The sequence below is a fragment of the Carassius carassius genome, chromosome 22, assembly GCF_963082965.1.
Source record: "Carassius carassius chromosome 22, fCarCar2.1, whole genome shotgun sequence".
Lineage (NCBI taxonomy): Eukaryota > Metazoa > Chordata > Actinopteri > Cypriniformes > Cyprinidae > Carassius > Carassius carassius.
In genome coordinates this window covers 31,236,797-31,262,018 of record NC_081776.1, presented here as the reverse complement: position 1 = coordinate 31,262,018, position 25,222 = coordinate 31,236,797, and the positions used below count along the sequence as shown (strand labels likewise).

The window sequence follows — 25,222 nt, the reverse complement described above, 5'->3', positions numbered from 1 at the left end:
TTTCCGTAGTTTAGAGGTTATCACATTCGCCTTACACGCGAAAGGTCCCCAGCTCTAAACTGGGCGGAAACAGGTGGGGGCTTTTGTTCTTTCTGTGGTGAAATGGCTGTCTGGTAGGCAGGTGGTCCAAGCTGCAAACGCCTTAATTCCGAGGTAAGTTAAGGGAAATTACTTGGAAACTCGGCGTAGACTGCCAAGCCGAATGAACTCTGTCCTGTTGTGTGTGGGATTTACGCAGATTGCCTATTTGCGTTTGGGCACATCATTGTATAGATTATGGCGAAAGAGAACTACTGTGGAAGTGGGGAGTTTCTGTAGTGTAGTGGTCATCACGTTTGCCTAACACGCGAAAGGTCCTCGTTTCGAAACCGAGCAGAAACAGCTGCTTCCTTTTGATGAAAAGTATGAACCCTTTTTAGCCGACTGTGGGCTTTAGAAGACATTACCTTTATGCACATTTTACAGAGCCTTCAATTAAAAATGTTGGACTGTTTGAGGGAGGTAGGTTTCCGTAGTGTAGTGGTTATCACGTTCGCCTCACACGCGAAACGTCCCCAGTTCGAGAAACAGCTGCTTCCTTTTGATGAAAAGTATGAACCCTTTTTAGCCGACTGTGGGCTTTAGAAGACATTACCTTTATGCACATTTTACAGAGCCTTCAATTAAAAATGTTGGACTGTTTGAGGGAGGTAGGTTTCTGTAGTGTAGTGGTTATCACGTTCGCCTCACACGCGAAAGGTCCCCAGTTCGAAACTGGGCGGGAACAGTGAATCTCTTTTTCACAATGGTTTAATTGGCATTCTGTTGAGGAGAAACTCAACGCTACCGAAGCTTTGCGGCCAAGAGGCATGAATATAGTCAGCAAAGGTGTAGTTGATGCAGAAATGAAAGAGCAGTCACTCTTTGACCTAAACCTAACCCACACTCGTGCCATTTCAAGCCTGCGTGGCTTTCTTCTGAGGAACACGAAAGAAGATATTTGTCAGAGTGGCCCTCTGTTAGGCAGCAGCTCTACGTCACGAAGGCCTTTCTTTACACAGGTGTGAAGACAATTATTAAGCCACACTAGGCAGCAGTAACTGCCACACCGACAGACTCTGTACTTTAAACCAGGCAGTTTCAATGAACAGATGGATGGTGCTCTCAACGACAAAATATTTCGTATAACTTTAAAAACAATTAAATTAAATAACCTAAAAAAGAGAAAAAAGTAATGGTCACAGAGCAATCCTTCAGACAACTGGAAAAATGCTTGGTTTGCCACTCAAAAAAAAGCTATTTGCAGACTGAAGAGCACAACGCAATCTGTAATTTTATTTGTGCTCCAAGAAGCGTGCGATGAAAAGGTCAGATCCAACCTTGACTGCAGGTTTCCGTACTGTAGAGGTTATCACATTCGCCTTACACGCGAAAGGTCCCCAGCTTGAAACTGGGCGGAAACAGGTGGGGGCTTTTGTTCTTTCTGTGGTTAAATGGCTGTCTGGTAGGCAGGTGGTCCAAGCTGCAAACGCCTTAATTCCGAGGTAAGTTAAGGGAAATTATTTGGAAACTCGGCGTAGACTGCCACGCCGAATGAACTCTGTCCTGTTGTGTGCGGGATTTACGCAGATTGCCTATTTGCGTTTGGGCACATCATTGTATAGATTATGGCGAAAGAGAACTAGTGTGGAAGTAGGGAGTTTCTGTAGTGTAGTGGTCATCACGTTTGCCTAACACGCGAAAGGTCCTCGGTTAGAAACCGACCAGAAACAGCTGCTTCCTTTTGATGAAAAGTATGAACCCTTTTTAGCCGACTGTGGGCTTTAGAAGACATTACCTTTATGCACATTTTACAGAGCCTTCAATTAAAAATGTTGGACTGTTTGAGAGAGGTAGGTAGGTAGGTTTCTGTAGTGTAGTGGTTATCATGTTCGCCTCACACGCGAAAGGTCTCCAGTTCGAAACTGGGCGGGAACAGTGAATCTCTTTTTCACAATGGTTCAATTGGCATTCTGTTGAGGAGGAACTCAACGCTACCGAAGCTTTGCGGCCAAGAGGCATGAATATAGTCAGCAAAGGTGTAGTTGATGCAGAAATGAAAGAGCAGTCACTGTTTGACCTAAACCTAACCCACACTCGTGCCATTTCAAGCCTGCGTGGCTTTCATCTGAGGAACACGAAAGAAGATATTTGTCAGAGTGGCCCTCTGTTAGGCAGCAGCTCTACGTCACGAAGGCCTTTCTTTACACAGGTGTAAAGACAATTATTAAGCCACACTAGGCAGCAATAACTGCCTCACCGATAGACTCTGTACTTTAAACTAGGCAGTTTCAATGAACAGATGGATGGTGCACTCAAAGACAAAATATTTCGTATAACGTTAAAAACAATTAAATTAAATAACCCAAAAAAGAGCAAAAAAGTAATGGTCACAGAGCAATCCTTCAGACAACTGGAAAAATGCTTGGTTTGCCACTCAAAAAAAAAGCTATTTGCAGACTGAAGAGCACAACGCAATCTGTAATTTTATTCGTGCTCCAAGAAGCGTGCGATGAAAAGGTCAGATCCAACCTTGACTGCAGGTTTCCGTAGTGTAGAGGTTATCACATTCGCCTTACACGCGAAAGGTCCCCAGCTCAAAACTGGGCAGAAACAGGTGGGGGCTTTTGTTCTTTCTGTGGTGAAATGGCTGTCTGGTAGGCAGGTGGTCCAAGCTGCAAACGCCTTAATTCCGAGGTAAGTTAAGGGAAATTATTTGGAAACTCAGCATAGACTGCCACGCCGAATGAACTCTGTCCTGTTGTGTGTGGGATTTACGCAGATTGCCTATTTGCGTTTGGGCACATCATTGTATAGATTATGGCGAAAGAGAACTAGTGTGGAAGTGGGGAGTTTCTGTAGTGTAGTGGTCATCACGTTTGCCTAACACGTGAAAGGTCCTCGGTTCGAAACCGAGCAGAAACAGCTGCTTCCTTTTGATGAAAAGTATGAACCATTTTTAGCCGACTGTGGGCTTTAGAAGACATTACCTTTATGCACATTTTACAGAGCCTTCAATTAAAAATGTTGGACTGTTTGGAGAAGTAGGTAGGTTTCCGTAGTGTAGTGGTTATCACGTTCGCCTCACACGCGAAAGGTCCCCAGTTTGAAACTGGGTGGGAACAGTGAATCTCTTTTTCACAATGGTTCAATTGGCATTCTGTTGAGGAGGAACTCAACGCTACCGAAGCTTTGCGGCCAAGAGGCATGAATATAGTCAGCAAAGGGGTAGTTGATGCGGAAATGAAAGAGCAGTCACTGTTTGACCTAAACCTAACCCACACTCGTGCCATTTCAAGCCTGCGTGGATTTCATCTGAGGAACACGAAAGAAGATATTTGTCAGAGTGGCCCTCTGTTAGGCAGCAGCTCTACGTCACGAAGGCCTTTCTTTACACAGGTGTAAAGACAATTATTAAGCCACACTAGGCAGCAGTAACTGCCACACCGATAGACTCTGTACTTTAAACCAGGCAGTTTCAATGAACAGATGGATGGTGCACTCAAAGACAAAATATTTCGTATAACGTTAAAAACAATTAAATTAAATAACCCAAAAAAGAGCAAAAAAGTAATGGTCACAGAGCAATCCTTCAGACAACTGGAAAAATGCTTGGTTTGCCACTCAAAAAAAAGCTATTTGCAGACTGAAGAGCACAACGAAATCTGTAATTTTATTCGTGCTCCAAGAAGCGTGCGATGAAAAGGTCAGATCCAACCTTGACCGCAGGTTTCCGTAGTTTAGAGGTTATCACATTCGCCTTAAACGCGAAAGGTCCCCAGCTCAAAACTGGGCGGAAACAGGTGGGGGCTTTTGTTCTTTCTGTGGTGAAATGGCTGTCTGGTAGGCAGGTGGTCCAAGCTACAAACGCCTTAATTCCGAGGTAAGTTAAGGGAAATTATTTGGAAACTCAGCATAGACTGCCACGCCGAATGAACTCTGTCCTGTTGTGTGTGGGATTTACGCAGATTGCCTATTTGCGTTTGGGCACATCATTGTATAGATTATGGCGAAAGAGAACTAGTGTGGAAGTGGGGAGTTTCTGTAGTGTAGTGGTCATCACGTTCGCCTAACACGTGAAAGGTCCTCGGTTCGAAACCGAGCAGAAACAGCTGCTTCCTTTTGATGAAAAGTATGAACCCTTTTTAGCCGACTGTGGGCTTTAGAAGACATTACCTTTATGCACATTTTACAGAGCCTTCAATTAAAAATGTTGGACTGTTTGGAGAGGTAGGTAGGTTTCCGTAGTGTAGTGGTTATCACGTTCGCCTCACACGCGAAAGGTCCCCAGTTTGAAACTGGGTGGGAACAGTGAATCTCTTTTTCACAATGGTTCAATTGGCATTCTGTTGAGGAGGAACTCAACGCTACCGAAGCTTTCGGCTTTTTTCATGCCAAGAGGCATGAATATAGTCAGCAAATGTGTAGTTGATGCAGAAATGAAAGAGCAGTCACTGTTTGACCTAAACCTAACCCACACTCGTGCCATTTCAAGCCTGCGTGGCTTTCTTCTGAGGAACACGAAAGAAGATATTTGTCAGAGTGGCCCTCTGTTAGGCAGCAGCTCTACGTCACGAAGGCCTGTCTTTACACAGGTGTAAAGACAATTATTAAGCCACACTAGGCAGCAGTAACAATTATTAAGCCACACTAGGCAGCAGTAACTGCCACACCGACAGACTCTGTACTTTAACCCTCTGGAGTCTAAGGGTATTTTTGGGGCCTGGAGAAGTTTTGTCATGCTTTGACATTTGTGCTTTTTTCAGTTTCTTATAAATATCTAAATGGGTAAAGACTAATCTCACTGTAATCAGCACAAACTGGGCTGTAATAATATGTGAAATGCATGTATGTACATGATTGTGTTTTTGAGAAAAAAAATATTATGCGTGGTTAGTGAAAAACTAAAAATGTTAAAACGCTTGAATAAGGCAAAAAAACACATAAAGAACAATGGTTCCCGGGATTTTTGAGAACTGGAGCTTGTAGCCTAGAATTTTTCTTTCTAAATGATGTGAAAATCATCTTGTTTACTCACTCAGAGAAAACAATATATTGATTTAAATTTTCTAAGACACTTTTTGTTGGTAAAAGTCATATGCGAGTAGGCGTCAACTACCATGAATATCATTGTGATTTACACCTGAGAAGACAAAGGGCTGCATAATGAGCTGCATAATGAGCCATTCAGTCATCTGTGCCACTGAGAGTGAGGAGTTACAAGAGAGAATGTGAGAACAAAATAAATCTATATAATTTTATGTTTGTAGTTTATTAAGAATATATTTAATTATCCCACAACATAATTTAATATCCACTTGGGGGAGCAGTTAAACAGTTTATTAGAAACAATCAAAGCTGACTTTCAAACAAATTGTTTGGCATGCTTACTCCAGTCACACAATCCTTCAGAAATCCTTTTAACAATCTTATTTTCTACAAAAAAAAAAAAACCGTTTGTTGTTATTATTATCATCATTATTATTAATGTTGAAAAGAGCTGAGAATATTTTTCTGGGTTTTTAGGGGGAATAAATGGAAAGAAAAGCATTGTTTTTACATTTGTTACAGTTATGTATTTGTTACATTTATATTATTTACATCAAGCTTTCGAAGGGTATAGTGTTGTATATTGTTATTGAAACTTCATAATGTTTCACTTGATTATACATTTAGTCAGGAATTATAGTTTGGAAAAAGTCTAACTAGTAAAACGTTTACACGTTATGTGAAAACTAGTACAAGTATATAAATAAATAAAAAGAGACTTACTCATGTTTATGATCTCTGCTGAATAAAGTGCTTCATTCTTTTTTTCTGAGGAAATCCATTTCTCAAATCCTCAACCACATCACATCTTTTTGGGGTGAATTATGTGTTATTCCTCTCATCGCGAAGCAAACAGTAAAATAAAAAAAACTTGAACAGTCTCGCTGCTTTTTGTTCTGTTATGGGCGTATTCAAGCTGCGCGCTTCAGTTTGAATCTGAATAGAGCGTTCGGCGCGGGGCGTGGTCACATTAGATATAATGAAAGGAGACATGAAAAACAGACATCGCGTGGTTTTCATATGGATTACTTTATCACAGAATATCTGTTTTCGGCGGCACTTGTTTAGTTTAAAAATAGACATGTCAAGCTTTCTATAGATATCTCTCTCATGTATTTTCGTTGAGTATTCACAGAGTTAAAGTTCATTTAAATGACGTGTTTGTAAAAGAAGATCAGCGCAGACAAAGGCTGCAGACAGCGCACCTTGTTTGTTATCTTTATTTTATAAGTGCACAAAGTTTTGTTGTTATTATGTCTGTATCCAAAAAAAAGTAGACCCTTTACAGATTCGATTGATGTATTGCTCTTATCTGTACGATTAAAACTGAAAGTGTAATTTAAGTTCTTTTCGGGGTTATCAGGAGAAAATGACTCAAAACGCGTATTCGCGTTAATCGACTTGATAGGGTTAAACCAGGCAGTTTCAATGAACAGATGGATGGTGCACTCAAAGACAAAATATTTCGTATAACGTTAAAAACAACTAAATTAAATAACCTAAAAAAGAGCAAAAAAGTAATGGTCACAGAGCAATCCTTCAGACAACTGGAAAAATGCTTGGTTTGCCACTCAAAAAAAACTATTTGCAGACTGAAGAGCACAACGCAATCTGTAATTTTATTCGTGCTCCAAGAAGCGTGCGATGAAAAGGTCAGATCCAACCTTGACTGCAGGTTTCCGTAGTGTAGAGGTTATCACATTCGCCTTACACGCGAAAGGTCCCCAGCTTGAAACTGGGCGGAAACAGGTGGGGGCTTTTGTTCTTTCTGTGGTGAAATGGCTGTCTGGTAGGCAGGTGGTCCAAGCTGCAAACGCCTTAATTCCGAGGTAAGTTAAAGGAAATTATTTGGAAACTCGGCGTAGACTGCCACGCTGAATGAACTCTGTCCTGTTGTGTGTGGGATTTACGCAGATTGCCTATTTGCGTTTGGGCACATCATTGTATAGATTATGGCGAAAGAGAACTAGTGTGGAAGTAGGGAGTTTCTGTAGTGTAGTGATCATCACGTTCGCCTAACACGCGAAAGGTCCTCGGTTAGAAACCGAGCAGAAACAGCTGCTTCCTTTTGATGAAAAGTATGAACCCTTTTTAGCCGACTGTGGGCTTTAGAAGACATTACCTTTATGCACATTTTACAGAGCCTTCAATTAAAAATGTTGGACTGTTTGAGGGAGGTAGGTTTCCGTAGTGTAGTGGTTATCACGTTCGCCTCACACGCGAAAGGTCCCCAGTTCGAAACTGGGCGGGAACAGTGAATCTCTTTTTCACAATGGTTTAATTGGCATTCTGTTGAGGAGGAACTCAACGCTACCGAAGCTTTGCGGCCAAGAGGCATGAATATAGTCAGCAAAGGTGTAGTTGATGCAGAAATGAAAGAGCAGTCACTCTTTGACCTAAACCTAACCCACACTCGTGCCATTTCAAGCCTGCGTGGCTTTCTTCTGAGGAACACGAAAGAAGATATTTGTCAGAGTGGCCCTCTGTTAGGCAGCAGCTCTACGTCACGAAGGCCTTTCTTTACACAGGTGTGAAGACAATTATTAAGCCACACTAGGCAGCAGTAACTGCCACACCGACAGACTCTGTACTTTAAACCAGGCAGTTTCAATGAACAGATGGATGGTGCACTCAAAGACAAAATATTTCGTATAACGTTAAAAACAATTAAATTAAATAACCTAAAAAAGAGCAAAAAAGTAATGGTCACAGAGCAATCCTTCAGACAACTGGAAAAATGCTTGGTTTGCCACTCTAAAAAAAGCTATTTGCAGACTGAAGAGCACAACGCAATCTGTAATTTTATTCGTGCTCCAAGAAGCGTGCGATGAAAAGGTCAGATCCAACCTTGACTGCAGGTTTCCGTAGTTTAGAGGTTATCACATTCGCCTTACACGCGAAAGGTCCCCAGCTCTAAACTGGGCGGAAACAGGTGGGGGCTTTTGTTCTTTCTGTGGTGAAATGGCTGTCTGGTAGGCAGGTGGTCCAAGCTGCAAACGCCTTAATTCCGAGGTAAGTTAAGGGAAATTACTTGGAAACTCGGCGTAGACTGCCAAGCCGAATGAACTCTGTCCTGTTGTGTGTGGGATTTACGCAGATTGCCTATTTGCGTTTGGGCACATCATTGTATACATTATGGCGAAAGAGAACTACTGTGGAAGTGGGGAGTTTCTGTAGTGTAGTGGTCATCACGTTCGCCTAACACGCGAAAGGTCCTCGTTTCGAAACCGAGCAGAAAGAGCTGCTTCCTTTTGATGAAAAGTATGAACCCTTTTTAGCCGACTGTGGGCTTTAGAAGACATTACCTTTATGCACATTTTACAGAGCCTTCAATTAAAAATGTTGGACTGTTTGGAGAGGTAGGTAGGTTTCCGTAGTGTAGTGGTTATCACGTTCGCCTCACACGCGAAAGGTCCCCAGTTCGAAACTGGGCGGGAACAGTGAATCTCTTTTTCACACTGGTTCAATTGGCATTCTGTTGAGGAGGAACTCAACGCTACCGAAGCTTTGCGGCCAAGAGGCATGAATATAGTCAGCAAAGGTGTAGTTGATGCAGAAATGAAAGAGCAGTCACTGTTTGACCTAAACCTAACCCACACTCGTCCCATTTCAAGCCTGCGTGGCTTTCTTCTGAGGAACACGAAAGAAGATATTTGTCAGAGTGGCCCTCTGTTAGGCAGCAGCTCTACGTCACGAAGGCCTTTCTTTACACAGGTGTGAAGACAATTATTAAGCCACACTAGGCAGCAGTAACTGCCACACCGACAGACTCTGTACTTTAAACCAGGCAGTTTCAATGAACAGATGGATGGTGCACTCAAAGACAAAATATTTCGTATAACGTTAAAAACAATTAAATTAAATAACCTAAAAAAGAGCAAAAAAGTAATGGTCACAGAGCAATCCTTCAGACAACTGGAAAAATGCTTGGTTTGCCACTCTAAAAAAAGCTATTTGCAGACTGAAGAGCACAACGCAATCTGTAATTGTATTCGTGCTCCAAGAAGCGTGCGATGAAAAGGTCAGATCCAACCTTGACTGCAGGTTTCCGTAGTTTAGAGGTTATCACATTCGCCTTACACGCGAAAGGTCCCCAGCTCTAAACTGGGCGGAAACAGGTGGGGGCTTTTGTTCTTTCTGTGGTGAAATGGCTGTCTGGTAGGCAGGTGGTCCAAGCTGCAAACGCCTTAATTCCGAGGTAAGTTAAGGGAAATTACTTGGAAACTCGGCGTAGACTGCCAAGCCGAATGAACTCTGTCCTGTTGTGTGTGGGATTTACGCAGATTGCCTATTTGCGTTTGGGCACATCATTGTATAGATTATGGCGAAAGAGAACTACTGTGGAAGTGGGGAGTTTCTGTAGTGTAGTGGTCATCACGTTTGCCTAACACGCGAAAGGTCCTCGTTTCGAAACCGAGCAGAAACAGCTGCTTCCTTTTGATGAAAAGTATGAACCCTTTTTAGCCGACTGTGGGCTTTAGAAGACATTACCTTTTTGCACATTTTACAGAGCCTTCAATTAAAAATGTTGGACTGTTTGGAGAGGTAGGTAGGTTTCCGTAGTGTAGTGGTTATCACGTTCGCCTCACACGCGAAAGGTCCCCAGTTTGAAACTGGGCGGGAACAGTGATTCTCTTTTTCACAATGGTTCAATTGGCATTCTGTTGAGGAGGAACTCAATGCTACCGAAGCTTTGCGGCCAAGAGGCATGAATATAGTCAGCAAAGGTGTAGTTGATGCAGAAATGAAAGAGCAGTCACTGTTTGACCTAAACCTAACCCACACTCGTGCCATTTTAAGCCTGCGTGGCTTTCTTCTGAGGAACACGAACGAAGATATTTGTCAGAGTGGCCCTCTGTTAGGCAGCAGCTCTACGTCACGAAGGCCTTTCTTTACACAGGTGTGAAGACAATTATTAAGCCACACTAGGCAGCAGTAACTGCCACACCGACAGACTCTGTACTTTAAACCAGGCAGTTTCAATGAACAGATGGATGGTGCACTCAAAGACAAAATATTTCGTATAATGTTAAAAACAATTAAATTAAATAACCTAAAAAAGAGCAAAAAAGTAATGGTCACAGAGCAATCCTTCAAACAACTGGAAAAATGCTTGGTTTGCCACTCAAAAAAAAGCTATTTGCAGACTGAAGAGCACAACGCAATCTGTAATTTTATTCGTGCTCCAAGAAGCGTGCGATGAAAAGGTCAGATACAACCTTGACTGCAGTTTTCCGTAGTGTAGAGGTTATCACATTCGCCTTACACGCGAAAGGTCCCCAGCTCGAAACTGGGCGGAAACAGGTGGGGGCTTTTTTTCTTTCTGTGGTGAAATGGCTGTCTGGTAGGCAGGTGGTCCAAGCTGCAAACGCCTTAATTCCGAGGTAAGTTAAGGGAAATTATTTGGAAACTCGGAGTAGACTGCCACGCCGAATGAACTCTGTCCTGTTGTGTGTGGGATTTACACAGATTGCCTATTTGCTTTTGGGCACATCATTGTATAGATTATGGCGAAAGAGAACTAGTGTGGAAGTGGGGAGTTTCTGTAGTGTAGTGGTCATCACGTTCGCCTAACACGCGAAAGGTCCTCGGTTCGAAACCGAGCAGAAACAGCCGCTTCCTTTTGATGAAAAGTATGAACCCTTTTTAGCCGACTGAGGGCTTTAGAAGACATTACCTTTATGCACATTTTACAGAGCCTTAAATTAAAAATGTTGGACTGTTTGAGGGAGGTAGGTAGGCTTCCGTAGTGTAGTGGTTATCACGTTCGCCTCACAAGCAAAAGGTCCCCAGTTTGAAACTGGGCGGGAACACTGAATCTCTTTTTCACAATGGTTCAATTGGCATTCTTTTGAGGAGGAACTCAACGCTACCGAAGCTTTGCGGCCAAGAGGCATGAATATAGTCAGCAAAGGTGTAGTTGATGCAGAAATGAAAGAGCAGTCACTGTTTGACCTAAACCTAACCCACACTCGTGCCATTTTAAGCCTGCGTGGCTTTCTTCTGAGGAACACGAACGAAGATATTTGTCAGAGTGGCCCTCTGTTAGGCAGCAGCTCTACGTCATGAAGGCCTTTCTTTACACAGGTGTGAAGACAATTATTAAGCCACACTAGGCAGCAGTAACTGCCACACCGACAGACTCTGTACTTTAAACCAGGCAGTTTCAATGAACAGATGGATGGTGCACTCAAAGACAAAATATTTCGTATAATGTTAAAAACAATTAAATTAAATAACCTAAAAAAGAGCAAAAAAGTAATGGTCACAGAGCAATCCTTCAGACAACTGGAAAAATGCTTGGTTTGCCACTCAAAAAAAAGCTATTTGCAGACTGAAGAGCACAACGCAATCTGTAATTTTATTCGTGCTCCAAGAAGCGTGCGATGGAAAGGTCAGATACAACCTTGACTGCAGGTTTCTGTAGTGTAGAGGTTATCACATTCGCCTTACACGCGAAAGGTCCCCAGCTCGAAACTGGGCGGAAACAGGTGGGGGCTTTTGTTCTTTCTGTGGTGAAATGGCTGTCTGGTAGGCAGGTGGTCCAAGCTGCAAACGCCTTAATTCCGAGGTAAGTTAAGGGAAATTATTTGGAAACTCGGCGTAGACTGCCACGCCGAATGAACTTTGTCCTTTTGTGTGTGGGATTTACGCAGATTGCCTATTTGCGTTTGGGCACATCATTGTATAGATTATGGCGAAAGAGAACTAGTGTGGAAGTGGGGAGTTTCTGTAGTGTAGTGGTCATCACGTTCGCCTAACACGCGAAAGGTCCTCGGTTCCAAACCGAGCAGAAACAGCTGCTTCCTTTTGATGATATGAACCCTTTTTAGCCGACTGTGGGCTTTAGAAGACATTACCTTTATGCACATTTTACAGAGCCTTCAAATAAAAATGTTGGACTGTTTGAGGGAGGTAGGTAGGCTTCCGTAGTGTAGTGGTTATCACATTCGCCTCACACGCGAAAGGTCCCCAGTTCGAAACTGGGCGGGAACAGTGAATCTCTTTTTCACAATGGTTCAATTGGCATTCTTTTGAGGAGGAACTCAACGCTACCAAAGCTTTGCGGCCAAGAGGCATGAATATAGTCAGCAAAGGTGTAGTTGATGCAGAAATGAAAGAGCAGTCACTGTTTGACCTAAACCTAACCCACACTCGTGCCATTTCAAGCCTGCGTGGCTTTCTTCTGAGGAACACGAACGAAGATATTTGTCAGAGTGGCCCTCTGTTAGGCAGCAGCTCTACGTCACGAAGGCCTTTCTTTACACAGGTGTGAAGACAATTCTTAAGCCACACTAGGCAGCAGTAACTGCCACACCGACAGACACTGTACTTTAAGCCAGGCAGTTTCAATGAACAGATGGATGGTGCACTCAAAGACAAAATATTTCGTATAATGTTAAAAACAATTAAATTAAATAACCTAAAAAAGAGCAAAAAAGTAATGGTCACAGAGCAATCCTTCAAACAACTGGAAAAATGCTTGGTTTGCCACTCAAAAAAAAGCTATTTGCAGACTGAAGAGCACAACGCAATCTGTAATTTTATTCGTGCTCCAAGAAGCGTGCGATGAAAAGGTCAGATACAACCTTGACTGCAGGTTTCCGTAGTGTAGAGGTTATCACATTCGCCTTACACGCGAAAGGTCCCCAGCTCGAAACTGGGCGGAAACAGGTGGGGGCTTTTTTTCTTTCTGTGGTGAAATGGCTGTCTGGTAGGCAGGTGGTCCGAGCTGCAAACGCCTTAATTCCGAGGTAAGTTAAGGGAAATTATTTGGAAACTCGGCGTAGACTGCTACGCCGAATGAACTCTGTCCTGTTGTGTGTGGGATTTACACAGATTGCCTATTTGCTTTTGGGCACATCATTGTATAGATTATGGCGAAAGAGAACTAGTGTGGAAGTGGGGAGTTTCTGTAGTGTAGTGGTCATCACGTTCGCCTAACACGCGAAAGGTCCTCGGTTCGAAACCGAGCAGAAACAGCCGCTTCCTTTTGATGAAAACTATGAACCCTTTTTAGCCGACTGTGGGCTTTAGAAGACATTACCTTTATGCACATTTTACAGAGCCTTCAATTAAAAATGTTGGACTGTTTGAGGGAGGTAGGTAGGTAGGCTTCCGTAGTGTAGTGGTTATCACGTTCGCCTCACAAGCAAAAGGTCCCCAGTTTGAAACTGGGCGGGAACACTGAATCTCTTTTTCACAATGGTTCAATTGGCATTCTTTTGAGGAGGAACTCAACGCTACCGAAGCTTTGCGGCCAAGAGGCATGAATATAGTCAGCAAAGGTGTAGTTGATGCAGAAATGAAAGAGCAGTCACTGTTTGACCTAAACCTAACCCACACTCGTGCCATTTTAAGCCTGCGTGGCTTTCTTCTGAGGAACACGAACGAAGATATTTGTCAGAGTGGCCCTCTGTTAGGCAGCAGCTCTACGTCACGAAGGCCTTTCTTTACACAGGTGTGAAGACAATTATTAAGCCACACTAGGCAGCAGTAACTGCCACACCGACACACTCTGTACTTTAAACCAGGCAGTTTCAATGAACAGATGGATGGTGCACTCAAAGACAAAATATTTCGTATAATGTTAAAAACAATTAAATTAAATTACCTAAAAAAGAGCAAAAAAGTAATGGTCACAGAGCAATCCTTCAAACAACTGGAAAAATGCTTGGTTTGCCACTCAAAAAAAAGCTATTTGCAGACTGAAGAGCACAACGCAATCTGTAATTTTATTCGTGCTCCAAGAAGCGTGCGATGAAAAGGTCAGATACAACCTTGACTGCAGGTTTCCGTAGTGTAGAGGTTATCACATTCGCCTTACACGCGAAAGGTCCCCAGCTCGAAACTGGGTGGAAACAGGTGGGGGCTTTTTTTCTTTCTGTGGTGAAATGGCTGTCTGGTAGGCAGGTGGTCCAAGCTGCAAACGCCTTAATTCCGAGGTAAGTTAAGGGAAATTATTTGGAAACTCGGCGTAGACTGCCACGCCGAATGAACTCTGTCCTGTTGTGTGTGGGATTTACACAGATTGCCTATTTGCTTTTGGGCACATCATTGTATAGATTATGGCGAAAGAGAACTAGTGTGGAAGTGGGGAGTTTCTGTAGTGTAGTGGTCATCACGTTCGCCTAACACGCGAAAGGTCCTCGGTTCGAAACCGAGCAGAAACAGCCGCTTCCTTTTGATGAAAAGTATGAACCCTTTTTAGCCGACTGTGGGCTTTAGAAGACATTACCTTTATGCACATTTTACAGAGACTTCAATTAAAAATGTCGGACTGTTTTAGAGGTAGGTAGGTAGGTTTCCGTAGTGTAGTGGTTATCACGTTCGCCTCACAAGCAAAAGGTCCCCAGTTTGAAACTGGGCGGGAACACTGAATCTCTTTTTCACAATGGTTCAATTGGCATTCTTTTGAGGAGGAACTCAACGCTACCGAAGCTTTGCGGCCAAGAGGCATGAATATAGTCAGCAAAGGTGTAGTTGATGCAGAAATGAAAGAGCAGTCACTGTTTGACCTAAACCTAACCCACACTCGTGCCATTTTAAGCCTGCGTGGCTTTCTTCTGAGGAACACGAACGAAGATATTTGTCAGAGTGGCCCTCTGTTAGGCAGCAGCTCTACGTCACGAAGGCCTTTCTTTACACAGGTGTGAAGACAATTATTAAGCCACACTAGGCAGCAGTAACTGCCACACCGACAGACTCTGTACTTTAAACCAGGCAGTTTCAATGAACAGATGGATGGTGCACTCAAAGACAAAATATTTCGTATAATGTTAAATACAATTAAATTAAATAACCTAAAAAAGAGCAAAAAAGTAATGGTCACAGAGCAATCCTTCAAACAACTGGAAAAATGCTTGGTTTGCCACTCAAAAAAAAGCTATTTGCAGACTGAAGAGCACAACGCAATCTGTAATTTTATTCGTGCTCCAAGAAGCGTGCGATGAAAAGGTCAGATACAACCTTGACTGCAGGTTTCCGTAGTGTAGAGGTTATCACATTCGCCTTACACGTGAAAGGTCCCCAGCTCGAAACTGGGCGGAAACAGGTGGGGGCTTTTTTTCTTTCTGTGGTGAAATGGCTGTCTGGTAGGCAGGTGGTCCAAGCTGCAAACGCCTTAATTCCGAGGTAAGTTAAGGGAAATTATTTGGAAACTCGGCGTAGACTGCCACGCCGAATGAACTCTGTCCTGTTGTGTGTGGGATTTACACAGATTGCCTATTTGCTTTTGGGCACATCATTGTATAGATTATGGCGAAAGAGAACTAGTGTGGAAGTGGGGAGGTTCTGTAGTGTAGTGGTCATTATGTTCGCCTAACATGCGAAAGGTCCTTGGTTCGAAACCGAGCAGAAACAGCTGCTTCCTTTTGATGAAAAGTATGAACCCTTTTTAGCCGACTGTGGGCTTTAGAAGACATTACCTTTATGCACATTTTACAGAGACTTCAATTAAAAATGTCGGACTGTTTTAGAGGTAGGTAGGTTTCCGTAGTGTAGTGGTTATCACGTTCGCCTCACACGCGAAAGGTCCCCAGTTCGAAACTGGGCGGGAACAGTGAATCTCTTTTTCACACTGGTTCAATTGGCATTCTGTTGAGGAGGAACTCAACGCTACCGAAGCTTTGCGGCCAAGAGGCATGAATATAGTCAGCAAAGGTGTAGTTGATGCAGAAATGAAAGAGCAGTCACTGTTTGACCTAAACCTAACCCACACTCGTGCCATTTTAAGCCTGCGTGGCTTTCTTCTGAGGAACACGAACGAAGATATTTGTCAGAGTGGCCCTCTGTTAGGCAGCAGCTCTACGTCACGAAGGCCTTTCTTTACACAGGTGTGAAGACAATTATTAAGCCACACTAGGCAGCAGTAACTGCCACACCGACACACTCTGTACTTTAAACCAGGCAGTTTCAATGAACAGATGGATGGTGCACTCAAAGACAAAATATTTCGTATAATGTTAAAAACAATTAAATTAAATTACCTAAAAAAGAGCAAAAAAGTAATGGTCACAGAGCAATCCTTCAAACAACTGGAAAAATGCTTGGTTTGCCACTCAAAAAAAAGCTATTTGCAGACTGAAGAGCACAACGCAATCTGTAATTTTATTCGTGCTCCAAGAAGCGTGCGATGAAAAGGTCAGATACAACCTTGACTGCAGGTTTCCGTAGTGTAGAGGTTATCACATTCGCCTTACACGCGAAAGGTCCCCAGCTCGAAACTGGGCGGAAACAGGTGGGGGCTTTTTTTCTTTCTGTGGTGAAATGGCTGTCTGGTAGGCAGGTGGTCCGAGCTGCAAACGCCTTAATTCCGAGGTAAGTTAAGGGAAATTATTTGGAAACTCGGCGTAGACTGCCACGCCGAATGAACTCTGTCCTGTTGTGTGTGGGATTTACACAGATTGCCTATTTGCTTTTGGGAACATCATTGTATAGATTATGGCGAAAGAGAACTAGTGTGGAAGTGGGGAGTTTCTGTAGTGTAGTGGTCATCATGTTCGCCTAACACACGAAAGGTCTTCGGTTCGAAACCGAGCAGAAACAGCCGCTTCCTTTTGATGAAAAGTATGAACCCTTTTTAGCCGACTGTGGGCTTTAGAAGACATTACCTTTATGCACATTTTACAGAGCCTTCAATTAAAAATGTTGGACTGTTTGAGGGAGGTAGGTTTCCGTAGTGTAGTGGTTATCACGTTCGCCTCACAAGCAAAAGGTCCCCAGTTTGAAACTGGGCGGGAACACTGAATCTCTTTTTCACAATGGTTCAATTGGCATTCTTTTGAGGAGGAACTCAACGCTACCGAAGCTTTGTGGCCAAGAGGCATGAATATAGTCAGCAAAGGTGTAGTTGATGCAGAAATGAAAGAGCAGTCACTGTTTGACCTAAACCTAACCCACACTCGTGCCATTTTAAGCCTGCGTGGCTTTCTTCTGAGGAACACGAACGAAGATATTTGTCAGAGTGGCCCTCTGTTAGGCAGCAGCTCTACGTCATGAAGGCCTTTCTTTACACAGGTGTGAAGACAATTATTAAGCCACACTAGGCAGCAGTAACTGCCACACCGACAGACTCTGTACTTTAAACCAGGCAGTTTCAATGAACAGATGGATGGTGCACTCAAAGACAAAATATTTCGTATAATGTTAAAAACAATTAAATTAAATAACCTAAAAAAGAGCAAAAAAGTAATGGTCACAGAGCAATCCTTCAGACAACTGGAAAAATGCTTGGTTTGCCACTCAAAAAAAAGCTATTTGCAGACTGAAGAGCACAACGCAATCTGTAATTTTATTCGTGCTCCAAGAAGCGTGCGATGGAAAGGTCAGATACAACCTTGACTGCAGGTTTCTGTAGTGTAGAGGTTATCACATTCGCCTTACACGCGAAAGGTCCCCAGCTCGAAACTGGGCGGAAACAGGTGGGGGCTTTTGTTCTTTCTGTGGTGAAATGGCTGTCTGGTAGGCAGGTGGTCCAAGCTGCAAACGCCTTAATTCCGAGGTAAGTTAAGGGAAATTATTTGGAAACTCGGCGTAGACTGCCACGCCGAATGAACTTTGTCCTTTTGTGTGTGGGATTTACGCAGATTGCCTATTTGCGTTTGGGCACATCATTGTATAGATTATGGCGAAAGAGAACTAGTGTGGAAGTGGGGAGTTTCTGTAGTGTAGTGGTCATCACGTTCGCCTAACACGCGAAAGGTCCTCGGTTCCAAACCGAGCAGAAACAGCTGCTTCCTTTTGATGATATGAACCCTTTTTAGCCGACTGTGGGCTTTAGAAGACATTACCTTTATGCACATTTTACAGAGCCTTCATTTAAAAATGTTGGACTGTTTGAGGGAGGTAGGTAGGCTTCCGTAGTGTAGTGGTTATCACATTCGCCTCACACGCGAAAGGTCCCCAGTTCGAAACTGGGCGGGAACAGTGAATCTCTTTTTCACAATGGTTCAATTGGCATTCTTTTGAGGAGGAACTCAACGCTACCAAAGCTTTGCGGCCAAGAGGCATGAATATAGTCAGCAAAGGTGTAGTTGATGCAGAAATGAAAGAGCAGTCACTGTTTGACCTAAACCTAACCCACACTCGTGCCATTTCAAGCCTGCGTGGCTTTCTTCTGAGGAACACGAACGAAGATATTTGTCAGAGTGGCCGTCTGTTAGGCAGCAGCTCTACGTCACGAAGGCCTTTCTTTACACAGGTGTGAAGACAATTCTTAAGCCACACTAGGCAGCAGTAACTGCCACACCGACAGACACTGTACTTTAAACCAGGCAGTTTCAATGAACAGATGGATGGTGCACTCAAAGACAAAATATTTCGTATAATGTTAAAAACAATTAAATTAAATAATCTAAAAAAGAGCAAAAAAGTAATGGTCACAGAGCAATCCTTCAAACAACTGGAAAAATGCTTGGTTTGCCACTCAAAAAAAAGCTATTTGCAGACTGAAGAGCACAACGCAATCTGTAATTTTATTCGTGCTCCAAGAAGCGTGCGATGAAAAGGTCAGATACAACCTTGACTGCAGGTTTCCGTAGTGTAGAGGTTATCACATTCGCCTTACACGCGAAAGGTCCCCAGCTCGAAACTGGGCGGAAACAGGTGGGGGCTTTTTTTCTTTCTGTGGTGAAATGGCTGTCTGGTAGGCAGGTGGTCCGAGCTGCAAACGCCTTAATTCCGAGGTAAGTTAAGGGAAATTATTTGGAAACTCGGCGTAGACTGCTACGCCGAATGAACTCTGTCCTGTTGTGTGTGGGATTTACACAGATTGCCTATTTGCTTTTGGGCACATCATTGTATAGATTATGGCGAAAGAGAACTAGTGTGGAAGTGGGGAGTTTCTGTAGTGTAGTGGTCATCACGTTCGCCTAACACGCGAAAGGTCCTCGGTTCGAAACCGAGCAGAAACAGCCGCTTCCTTTTGATGAAAACTATGAACCCTTTTTAGCCGACTGTGGGCTTTAGAAGACATTACCTTTATGCACATTTTACAGAGCCTTCAATTAAAAATGTTGGACTGTTTGAGGGAGGTAGGTAGGCTTCCGTAGTGTAGTGGTTATCACGTTCGCCTCACAAGCAAAAGGTCCCCAGTTTGAAACTGGGCGGGAACACTGAATCTCTTTTTCACAATGGTTCAATTGGCATTCTTTTGAGGAGGAACTCAACGCTACCGAAGCTTTGCGGCCAAGAGGCATGAATATAGTCAGCAAAGGTGTAGTTGATGCAGAAATGAAAGAGCAGTCACTGTTTGACCTAAACCTAACCCACACTCGTGCCATTTTAAGCCTGCGTGGCTTTCTTCTGAGGAACACGAACGAAGATATTTGTCAGAGTGGCCCTCTGTTAGGCAGCAGCTCTACGTCACGAAGGCCTTTCTTTACACAGGTGTGAAGACAATTATTAAGCCACACTAGGCAGCAGTAACTGCCACACCGACACACTCTGTACTTTAAACCAGGCAGTTTCAATGAACAGATGGATGGTGCACTCAAAGACAAAATATTTCGTATAATGTTAAAAACAATTAAATTAAATTACCTAAAAAAGAGCAAAAAAGTAATGGTCACAGAGCAATCCTTCAAACAACTGGAAAAATGCTTGGTTTGCCACTCAAAAAAAAGCTATTTGCAGACTGAAGAGCACAACGCAATCTGTAATTTTATTCGTGCTCCAAGAAGCGTGCGATGAAAAGGTCAGATACAACCTTGACTGCAGGTTTCCGTAGTGTAGAGGTTATCACATTCGCCTTACACGCGAAAGGTCCCCAGCTCGAAACTGGGCGGAAACAGGTGGGGGCTTTTTTTCTTTCTGTGGTGAAATGGCTGTCTGGTAGGCAGGTGGTCCAAGCTGCAAACGCCTTAATTCCGAGGTAAGTTAAGGGAAATTATTTGGAAACTCGGCGTAGACTGCCACGCCGAATGAACTCTGTCCTGTTGTGTGTGGGATTTACACAGATTGCCTATTTGCTTTTGGGCACATCATTGTATAGATTATGGCGAAAGAGAACTAGTGTGGAAGTGGGGAGTTTCTGTAGTGTAGTGGTCATCACGTTCGCCTAACACGCGAAAGGTCCTCGGTTCGAAACCGAGCAGAAACAGCCGCTTCCTTTTGATGAAAAGTATGAACCCTTTTTAGCCGACTGAGGGCTTTAGAAGACATTACCTTTATGCACATTTTACAGAGCCTTCAATTAAAAATGTTGGACTGTTTGAGGGAGGTAGGTTTCCGTAGTGTAGTGGTTATCACGTTCGCCTCACAAGCAAAAGGTCCCCAGTTTGAAACTGGGCGGGAACACTGAATCTCTTTTTCACAATGGTTCAATTGGCATTCTTTTGAGGAGGAACTCAACGCTACCGAAGCTTTGTGGCCAAGAGGCATGAATATAGTCAGCAAAGGTGTAGTTGATGCAGAAATGAAAGAGCAGTCACTGTTTGACCTAAACCTAACCCACACTCGTGCCATTTTAAGCCTGCGTGGCTTTCTTCTGAGGAACACGAACGAAGATATTTGTCAGAGTGGCCCTCTGTTAGGCAGCAGCTCTACGTCATGAAGGCCTTTCTTTACACAGGTGTGAAGACAATTATTAAGCCACACTAGGCAGCAGTAACTGCCACACCGACAGACTCTGTACTTTAAACCAGGCAGTTTCAATGAACAGATGGATGGTGCACTCAAAGACAAAATATTTCGTATAATGTTAAAAACAATTAAATTAAATAACCTAAAAAAGAGCAAAAAAGTAATGGTCACAGAGCAATCCTTCAGACAACTGGAAAAATGCTTGGTTTGCCACTCAAAAAAAAGCTATTTGCAGACTGAAGAGCACAACGCAATCTGTAATTTTATTCGTGCTCCAAGAAGCGTGCGATGGAAAGGTCAGATACAACCTTGACTGCAGGTTTCTGTAGTGTAGAGGTTATCACATTCGCCTTACACGCGAAAGGTCCCCAGCTCGAAACTGGGCGGAAACAGGTGGGGGCTTTTGTTCTTTCTGTGGTGAAATGGCTGTCTGGTAGGCAGGTGGTCCAAGCTGCAAACGCCTTAATTCCGAGGTAAGTTAAGGGAAATTATTTGGAAACTCGGCGTAGACTGCCACGCCGAATGAACTTTGTCCTTTTGTGTGTGGGATTTACGCAGATTGCCTATTTGCGTTTGGGCACATCATTGTATAGATTATGGCGAAAGAGAACTAGTGTGGAAGTGGGGAGTTTCTGTAGTGTAGTGGTCATCACGTTCGCCTAACACGCGAAAGGTCCTCGGTTCCAAACCGAGCAGAAACAGCTGCTTCCTTTTGATGATATGAACCCTTTTTAGCCGACTGTGGGCTTTAGAAGACATTACCTTTATGCACATTTTACAGAGCCTTCATTTAAAAATGTTGGACTGTTTGAGGGAGGTAGGTAGGTAGGCTTCCGTAGTGTAGTGGTTATCACATTCGCCTCACACGCGAAAGGTCCCCAGTTCGAAACTGGGCGGGAACAGTGAATCTCTTTTTCACAATGGTTCAATTGGCATTCTTTTGAGGAGGAACTCAACGCTACCAAAGCTTTGCGGCCAAGAGGCATGAATATAGTCAGCAAAGGTGTAGTTGATGCAGAAATGAAAGAGCAGTCACTGTTTGACCTAAACCTAACCCACACTCGTGCCATTTCAAGCCTGCGTGGCTTTCTTCTGAGGAACACGAACGAAGATATTTGTCAGAGTGGCCGTCTGTTAGGCAGCAGCTCTACGTCACGAAGGCCTTTCTTTACACAGGTGTGAAGACAATTCTTAAGCCACACTAGGCAGCAGTAACTGCCACACCGACAGACACTGTACTTTAAACCAGGCAGTTTCAATGAACAGATGGATGGTGCACTCAAAGACAAAATATTTCGTATAATGTTAAAAACAATTAAATTAAATAACCTAAAAAAGAGCAAAAAAGTAATGGTCACAGAGCAATCCTTCAAACAACTGGAAAAATGCTTGGTTTGCCACTCAAAAAAAAGCTATTTGCAGACTGAAGAGCACAACGCAATCTGTAATTTTATTCGTGCTCCAAGAAGCGTGCGATGAAAAGGTCAGATACAACCTTGACTGCAGGTTTCCGTAGTGTAGAGGTTATCACATTCGCCTTACACGCGAAAGGTCCCCAGCTCGAAACTGGGCGGAAACAGGTGGGGGCTTTTTTTCTTTCTGTGGTGAAATGGCTGTCTGGTAGGCAGGTGGTCCGAGCTGCAAACGCCTTAATTCCGAGGTAAGTTAAGGGAAATTATTTGGAAACTCGGCGTAGACTGCTACGCCGAATGAACTCTGTCCTGTTGTGTGTGGGATTTACACAGATTGCCTATTTGCTTTTGGGCACATCATTGTATAGATTATGGCGAAAGAGAACTAGTGTGGAAGTGGGGAGTTTCTGTAGTGTAGTGGTCATCACGTTCGCCTAACACGCGAAAGGTCCTCGGTTCGAAACCGAGCAGAAACAGCCGCTTCCTTTTGATGAAAACTATGAACCCTTTTTAGCCGACTGTGGGCTTTAGAAGACATTACCTTTATGCACATTTTACAGAGCCTTAAATTAAAAATGTTGGACTGTTTGAGGGAGGTAGGTAGGCTTCCGTAGTGTAGTGGTTATCACGTTCGCCTCACAAGCAAAAGGTCCCCAGTTTGAAACTGGGCGGGAACACTGAATCTCTTTTTCACAATGGTTCAATTGGCATTCTTTTGAGGAGGAACTCAACGCTACCGAAGCTTTGCGGCCAAGAGGCATGAATATAGTCAGCAAAGGTGTAGTTGATGCAGAAATGAAAGAGCAGTCACTGTTTGACCTAAACCTAACCCACACTCGTGCCATTTTAAGCCTGCGTGGCTTTCTTCTGAGGAACACGAACGAAGATATTTGTCAGAGTGGCCCTCTGTTAGGCAGCAGCTCTACGTCACGAAGGCCTTTCTTTACACAGGTGTGAAGACAATTATTAAGCCACACTAGGCAGCAGTAACTGCCACACCGACACACTCTGTACTTTAAACCAGGCAGTTTCAATGAACAGATGGATGGTGCACTCAAAGACAAAATATTTCGTATAATGTTAAAAACAATTAAATTAAATAACCTAAAAAAGAGCAAAAAAGTAATGGTCACAGAGCAATCCTTCAAACAACTGGAAAAATGCTTGGTTTGCCACTCAAAAAAAAGCTATTTGCAGACTGAAGAGCACAACGCAATCTGTAATTTTATTCGTGCTCCAAGAAGCGTGCGATGAAAAGGTCAGATACAACCTTGACTGCAGGTTTCCGTAGTGTAGAGGTTATCACATTCGCCTTACACGCGAAAGGTCCCCAGCTCGAAACTGGGCGGAAACAGGTGGGGGCTTTTTTTCTTTCTGTGGTGAAATGGCTGTCTGGTAGGCAGGTAGTCCGAGCTGCAAACGCCTTAATTCCGAGGTAAGTTAAGGGAAATTATTTGGAAACTCGGCGTAGACTGCCACGCCGAATGAACTCGGTCCTGTTGTGTGTGGGATTTACACAGATTGCCTATTTGCTTTTGGGCACATCATTGTATAGATTATGGCGAAAGAGAACTAGTGTGGAAGTGGGGAGTTTCTGTAGTGTAGTGGTCATCACGTTCGCCTAACACGCGAAAGGTCCTCGGTTTGAAACCGAGCAGAAACAGCCGCTTCCTTTTGATGAAAAGTATGAACCCTTTTTAGCCGACTGTGGGCTTTAGAAGACATTACCTTTATGCACATTTTACAGAGACTTCAATTAAAAATGTCGGACTGTTTTAGAGGTAGGTAGGTAGGTTTCCGTAGTGTAGTGGTTATCACGTTCGCCTCACAAGCAAAAGGTCCCCAGTTTGAAACTGGGCGGGAACACTGAATCTCTTTTTCACAATGGTTCAATTGGCATTCTTTTGAGGAGGAACTCAACGCTACCGAAGCTTTGCGGCCAAGAGGCATGAATATAGTCAGCAAAGGTGTAGTTGATGCAGAAATGAAAGAGCAGTCACTGTTTGACCTAAACCTAACCCACACTCGTGCCATTTTAAGCCTGCGTGGCTTTCTTCTGAGGAACACGAACGAAGATATTTGTCAGAGTGGCCCTCTGTTAGGCAGCAGGTCTAAGTCACGAAGGCCTTTCTTTACACAGGTGTGAAGACAATTATTAAGCCACACTAGGCAGCAGTAACTGCCACACCGACAGATTCTGTACTTTAAACCAGGCAGTTTCAATGAACAGATGGACGGTGCACTCAAAGACAAAATATTTCGGATAATGTTAAAAACAATTAAATTAAATAACCTAAAAAAGAGCAAAAAAGTAATGGTCACAGAGCAATCCTTCAGACAACTGGAAAAATGCTCGGTTTGCCACTCTAAAAAAAGCTATTTGCAGACTGAAGAGCACAACGCAATCTGTAATTTTATTCGTGCTCCAAGAAGCGTGCGATGAAAAGGTCAGATCCAACCTTGACTGCAGGTTTCCGTAGTTTAGAGGTTATCACATTCGCCTTACACGCGAAAGGTCCCCAGCTCGAAACTGGGCGGAAACAGGAGGTGGCTTTTGTTCTTTCTGTGGTGAAATGGCTGTCTGGTAGGCAGGTGGTCCAAGCTGCAAACGCCTTAATTCCGAGGTAAGTTAAGGGAAATTATTTGGAAACTCGGCGTAGACTGCCACGCCGAATGAACTCTGTCCTGTTGTGTGTGGGATTTACACAGATTGCCTATTTGCTTTTGGGCACATCATTGTATAGATTATGGCGAAAGAGAACTAGTGTGGAAGAGGGGAGTTTCTGTAGTGTAGTGGTCATCACGTTCGCCTAACACGCGAAAGGTCCTCGGTTCGAAACCGAGCAGAAACAGCCGCTTTCTTTTGATGAAAAGTATGAACCCTTTTTAGCCGACTGTGGGCTTTAGAAGACATTACCTTTATGCACATTTTACAGAGCCTTCAATTAAAAATGTTGGACTGTTTGAGGGAGGTAGGTAGGCTTCCGTAGTGTAGTGGTTATCACGTTCGCCTCACAAGCAAAAGGTCCCCAGTTTGAAACTGGGCGGGAACACTGAATCTCTTTTTCACAATGGTTCAATTGGCATTCTTTTGAGGAGGAACTCAACGCTACCGAAGCTTTGCGGCCAAGAGGCATGAATATAGTCAGCAAAGGTGTAGT

General features: G+C 43.5%; 43 non-coding genes across 43 annotated transcripts; all 43 read left to right on the top strand.

Moving 5' to 3' along the window:
• Nucleotides 1-308: 308 nt before the first annotated feature.
• trnav-aac (transfer RNA valine (anticodon AAC)) lies at nucleotides 309-381 on the top strand. The gene has a single exon. It is a non-coding gene; the product is annotated as a tRNA-Val (tRNA).
• Nucleotides 382-693: 312 nt separating this feature from the next.
• On the top strand, nucleotides 694-766 carry trnav-cac (transfer RNA valine (anticodon CAC)). Its single transcript has one exon. It is a non-coding gene; the product is annotated as a tRNA-Val (tRNA).
• A 2,104-nt stretch (nucleotides 767-2,870) lies between these two features.
• trnav-aac (transfer RNA valine (anticodon AAC)) lies at nucleotides 2,871-2,943 on the top strand. The gene has a single exon. It is a non-coding gene; the product is annotated as a tRNA-Val (tRNA).
• A 127-nt stretch (nucleotides 2,944-3,070) lies between these two features.
• Nucleotides 3,071-3,143, top strand: trnav-cac (transfer RNA valine (anticodon CAC)). Its single transcript has one exon. It is a non-coding gene; the product is annotated as a tRNA-Val (tRNA).
• A 913-nt stretch (nucleotides 3,144-4,056) lies between these two features.
• trnav-aac (transfer RNA valine (anticodon AAC)) lies at nucleotides 4,057-4,129 on the top strand. The gene has a single exon. It is a non-coding gene; the product is annotated as a tRNA-Val (tRNA).
• Nucleotides 4,130-4,256: 127 nt separating this feature from the next.
• Nucleotides 4,257-4,329, top strand: trnav-cac (transfer RNA valine (anticodon CAC)). The gene has a single exon. It is a non-coding gene; the product is annotated as a tRNA-Val (tRNA).
• A 2,413-nt stretch (nucleotides 4,330-6,742) lies between these two features.
• On the top strand, nucleotides 6,743-6,815 carry trnav-uac (transfer RNA valine (anticodon UAC)). Its single transcript has one exon. It is a non-coding gene; the product is annotated as a tRNA-Val (tRNA).
• Nucleotides 6,816-7,051: 236 nt separating this feature from the next.
• On the top strand, nucleotides 7,052-7,124 carry trnav-aac (transfer RNA valine (anticodon AAC)). The gene has a single exon. It is a non-coding gene; the product is annotated as a tRNA-Val (tRNA).
• A 124-nt stretch (nucleotides 7,125-7,248) lies between these two features.
• trnav-cac (transfer RNA valine (anticodon CAC)) lies at nucleotides 7,249-7,321 on the top strand. The gene has a single exon. It is a non-coding gene; the product is annotated as a tRNA-Val (tRNA).
• A 1,113-nt stretch (nucleotides 7,322-8,434) lies between these two features.
• trnav-cac (transfer RNA valine (anticodon CAC)) lies at nucleotides 8,435-8,507 on the top strand. Its single transcript has one exon. It is a non-coding gene; the product is annotated as a tRNA-Val (tRNA).
• A 913-nt stretch (nucleotides 8,508-9,420) lies between these two features.
• Nucleotides 9,421-9,493, top strand: trnav-aac (transfer RNA valine (anticodon AAC)). The gene has a single exon. It is a non-coding gene; the product is annotated as a tRNA-Val (tRNA).
• A 127-nt stretch (nucleotides 9,494-9,620) lies between these two features.
• trnav-cac (transfer RNA valine (anticodon CAC)) lies at nucleotides 9,621-9,693 on the top strand. The gene has a single exon. It is a non-coding gene; the product is annotated as a tRNA-Val (tRNA).
• A 603-nt stretch (nucleotides 9,694-10,296) lies between these two features.
• trnav-uac (transfer RNA valine (anticodon UAC)) lies at nucleotides 10,297-10,370 on the top strand. The gene has a single exon. It is a non-coding gene; the product is annotated as a tRNA-Val (tRNA).
• Nucleotides 10,371-10,606: 236 nt separating this feature from the next.
• On the top strand, nucleotides 10,607-10,679 carry trnav-aac (transfer RNA valine (anticodon AAC)). The gene has a single exon. It is a non-coding gene; the product is annotated as a tRNA-Val (tRNA).
• Nucleotides 10,680-11,484: 805 nt separating this feature from the next.
• Nucleotides 11,485-11,557, top strand: trnav-uac (transfer RNA valine (anticodon UAC)). The gene has a single exon. It is a non-coding gene; the product is annotated as a tRNA-Val (tRNA).
• Nucleotides 11,558-11,793: 236 nt separating this feature from the next.
• Nucleotides 11,794-11,866, top strand: trnav-aac (transfer RNA valine (anticodon AAC)). Its single transcript has one exon. It is a non-coding gene; the product is annotated as a tRNA-Val (tRNA).
• Nucleotides 11,867-11,990: 124 nt separating this feature from the next.
• trnav-cac (transfer RNA valine (anticodon CAC)) lies at nucleotides 11,991-12,063 on the top strand. The gene has a single exon. It is a non-coding gene; the product is annotated as a tRNA-Val (tRNA).
• A 604-nt stretch (nucleotides 12,064-12,667) lies between these two features.
• trnav-uac (transfer RNA valine (anticodon UAC)) lies at nucleotides 12,668-12,740 on the top strand. Its single transcript has one exon. It is a non-coding gene; the product is annotated as a tRNA-Val (tRNA).
• A 236-nt stretch (nucleotides 12,741-12,976) lies between these two features.
• Nucleotides 12,977-13,049, top strand: trnav-aac (transfer RNA valine (anticodon AAC)). The gene has a single exon. It is a non-coding gene; the product is annotated as a tRNA-Val (tRNA).
• An 809-nt stretch (nucleotides 13,050-13,858) lies between these two features.
• On the top strand, nucleotides 13,859-13,931 carry trnav-uac (transfer RNA valine (anticodon UAC)). The gene has a single exon. It is a non-coding gene; the product is annotated as a tRNA-Val (tRNA).
• Nucleotides 13,932-14,167: 236 nt separating this feature from the next.
• trnav-aac (transfer RNA valine (anticodon AAC)) lies at nucleotides 14,168-14,240 on the top strand. The gene has a single exon. It is a non-coding gene; the product is annotated as a tRNA-Val (tRNA).
• Nucleotides 14,241-14,370: 130 nt separating this feature from the next.
• trnav-cac (transfer RNA valine (anticodon CAC)) lies at nucleotides 14,371-14,443 on the top strand. Its single transcript has one exon. It is a non-coding gene; the product is annotated as a tRNA-Val (tRNA).
• A 604-nt stretch (nucleotides 14,444-15,047) lies between these two features.
• On the top strand, nucleotides 15,048-15,120 carry trnav-uac (transfer RNA valine (anticodon UAC)). The gene has a single exon. It is a non-coding gene; the product is annotated as a tRNA-Val (tRNA).
• Nucleotides 15,121-15,555: 435 nt separating this feature from the next.
• On the top strand, nucleotides 15,556-15,628 carry trnav-cac (transfer RNA valine (anticodon CAC)). Its single transcript has one exon. It is a non-coding gene; the product is annotated as a tRNA-Val (tRNA).
• A 604-nt stretch (nucleotides 15,629-16,232) lies between these two features.
• On the top strand, nucleotides 16,233-16,305 carry trnav-uac (transfer RNA valine (anticodon UAC)). The gene has a single exon. It is a non-coding gene; the product is annotated as a tRNA-Val (tRNA).
• Nucleotides 16,306-16,738: 433 nt separating this feature from the next.
• On the top strand, nucleotides 16,739-16,811 carry trnav-cac (transfer RNA valine (anticodon CAC)). The gene has a single exon. It is a non-coding gene; the product is annotated as a tRNA-Val (tRNA).
• Nucleotides 16,812-17,415: 604 nt separating this feature from the next.
• trnav-uac (transfer RNA valine (anticodon UAC)) lies at nucleotides 17,416-17,488 on the top strand. Its single transcript has one exon. It is a non-coding gene; the product is annotated as a tRNA-Val (tRNA).
• A 236-nt stretch (nucleotides 17,489-17,724) lies between these two features.
• trnav-aac (transfer RNA valine (anticodon AAC)) lies at nucleotides 17,725-17,797 on the top strand. Its single transcript has one exon. It is a non-coding gene; the product is annotated as a tRNA-Val (tRNA).
• Nucleotides 17,798-17,921: 124 nt separating this feature from the next.
• trnav-cac (transfer RNA valine (anticodon CAC)) lies at nucleotides 17,922-17,994 on the top strand. The gene has a single exon. It is a non-coding gene; the product is annotated as a tRNA-Val (tRNA).
• Nucleotides 17,995-18,598: 604 nt separating this feature from the next.
• trnav-uac (transfer RNA valine (anticodon UAC)) lies at nucleotides 18,599-18,671 on the top strand. Its single transcript has one exon. It is a non-coding gene; the product is annotated as a tRNA-Val (tRNA).
• A 236-nt stretch (nucleotides 18,672-18,907) lies between these two features.
• Nucleotides 18,908-18,980, top strand: trnav-aac (transfer RNA valine (anticodon AAC)). Its single transcript has one exon. It is a non-coding gene; the product is annotated as a tRNA-Val (tRNA).
• Nucleotides 18,981-19,785: 805 nt separating this feature from the next.
• Nucleotides 19,786-19,858, top strand: trnav-uac (transfer RNA valine (anticodon UAC)). The gene has a single exon. It is a non-coding gene; the product is annotated as a tRNA-Val (tRNA).
• A 236-nt stretch (nucleotides 19,859-20,094) lies between these two features.
• On the top strand, nucleotides 20,095-20,167 carry trnav-aac (transfer RNA valine (anticodon AAC)). Its single transcript has one exon. It is a non-coding gene; the product is annotated as a tRNA-Val (tRNA).
• A 124-nt stretch (nucleotides 20,168-20,291) lies between these two features.
• On the top strand, nucleotides 20,292-20,364 carry trnav-cac (transfer RNA valine (anticodon CAC)). Its single transcript has one exon. It is a non-coding gene; the product is annotated as a tRNA-Val (tRNA).
• A 604-nt stretch (nucleotides 20,365-20,968) lies between these two features.
• Nucleotides 20,969-21,041, top strand: trnav-uac (transfer RNA valine (anticodon UAC)). The gene has a single exon. It is a non-coding gene; the product is annotated as a tRNA-Val (tRNA).
• A 236-nt stretch (nucleotides 21,042-21,277) lies between these two features.
• Nucleotides 21,278-21,350, top strand: trnav-aac (transfer RNA valine (anticodon AAC)). The gene has a single exon. It is a non-coding gene; the product is annotated as a tRNA-Val (tRNA).
• Nucleotides 21,351-21,478: 128 nt separating this feature from the next.
• On the top strand, nucleotides 21,479-21,551 carry trnav-cac (transfer RNA valine (anticodon CAC)). Its single transcript has one exon. It is a non-coding gene; the product is annotated as a tRNA-Val (tRNA).
• A 604-nt stretch (nucleotides 21,552-22,155) lies between these two features.
• Nucleotides 22,156-22,228, top strand: trnav-uac (transfer RNA valine (anticodon UAC)). The gene has a single exon. It is a non-coding gene; the product is annotated as a tRNA-Val (tRNA).
• A 236-nt stretch (nucleotides 22,229-22,464) lies between these two features.
• trnav-aac (transfer RNA valine (anticodon AAC)) lies at nucleotides 22,465-22,537 on the top strand. The gene has a single exon. It is a non-coding gene; the product is annotated as a tRNA-Val (tRNA).
• An 805-nt stretch (nucleotides 22,538-23,342) lies between these two features.
• trnav-uac (transfer RNA valine (anticodon UAC)) lies at nucleotides 23,343-23,415 on the top strand. The gene has a single exon. It is a non-coding gene; the product is annotated as a tRNA-Val (tRNA).
• A 236-nt stretch (nucleotides 23,416-23,651) lies between these two features.
• Nucleotides 23,652-23,724, top strand: trnav-aac (transfer RNA valine (anticodon AAC)). The gene has a single exon. It is a non-coding gene; the product is annotated as a tRNA-Val (tRNA).
• Nucleotides 23,725-23,854: 130 nt separating this feature from the next.
• trnav-cac (transfer RNA valine (anticodon CAC)) lies at nucleotides 23,855-23,927 on the top strand. Its single transcript has one exon. It is a non-coding gene; the product is annotated as a tRNA-Val (tRNA).
• A 913-nt stretch (nucleotides 23,928-24,840) lies between these two features.
• Nucleotides 24,841-24,913, top strand: trnav-aac (transfer RNA valine (anticodon AAC)). Its single transcript has one exon. It is a non-coding gene; the product is annotated as a tRNA-Val (tRNA).
• Nucleotides 24,914-25,222: the final 309 nt, after the last annotated feature.